Here is a 1106-nt window from a genome sequence, read left to right on the forward strand (position 1 = left end):
AGGCAGCTTCTGAAGAAGCTTATGATCCTGAGAACCCTGCAATAGAAGAGGTAAATTACATGGGTGAACCTTATGGAAACACCTATAATTCATCATGGAGAAATCATCCAAATTTCTCATGGAAGGATCAACAAAAGCCTCAACAAGGCTTTAACAATGATGGACGCAATAGGCTGAACAATAGCAAGCCTTTTCCATCATCTTCTCAGCAACAGACAGAGAATTCTGAACAAAACACTTTTAATTTAGCCAATATAGTCTCTGATCTGTCAAAGGCCACTTTCAGTTTCATGTGTGAAACAAGATCCTCCATCAGAAATCTGGAGGCACAAGTGGGCCAATTGAGTAAGAAAGTCATTGAAACTCCTCCCAGTATTCTCCCAAGCAATACAGAAGAGAATCCAAAAGGAGAGTGCAAAGCCATTGATGTAATCAATATGGCCGAATGCACAAGGGAGGAGAAGGACGAAAATCCGAGTGAGGAAGACCTCCTGGGACGTCTCTCAAGCAAGAAGGAATTTCCTATTAAGGATCCAAAGGAATCTGAGGCTCATATAGAGACCATAGAGATTCCATTAAATCTCCTTTTTCCATTCATGAGCTCTGAAGACCATTCCTCCTCTGAAAAGAATGAAGATGTGACTGGAGAGCAAGTTGCTCAATATTTAGGAGCTATCATGAAGCTGAATGCCAAGTTGTTTGGTAATGAGACTTGGGAAAGTGAACCTCCTTTGCTCATTAGTGAACTGGATACCTGGATTCAGCAAATTCTACCTCAAAAGAAACAAGATCCTGGCAAGTTCTTAATACCTTGTACCATGGGCACCATGACCTTTGAAAAGGCTCTATGTGATCTGGGGTCAGGGATAAATCTTATGCCACTCTCTGTAATGGAGAAGCTGAGGATCATTGAGGTACAACCTGCCTTGTTCTCAATACAATTGGCAGACAAGTCATTAAGACAAGCTTATGGAGTAGTAGAGGATGTGTTAGTAAAGGTTGAAGGCCTTTACATCTGGTGCACGAATTTGTGATTCGCACAACTAACCAGCAAGTGCACTGGGTCGTCCAAGTAATACCTTACGTGAGTAAGGGTCGATCCCACA

This window comes from Arachis duranensis, chromosome 5, assembly GCF_000817695.3.
Source record: "Arachis duranensis cultivar V14167 chromosome 5, aradu.V14167.gnm2.J7QH, whole genome shotgun sequence".
Lineage (NCBI taxonomy): Eukaryota > Viridiplantae > Streptophyta > Magnoliopsida > Fabales > Fabaceae > Arachis > Arachis duranensis.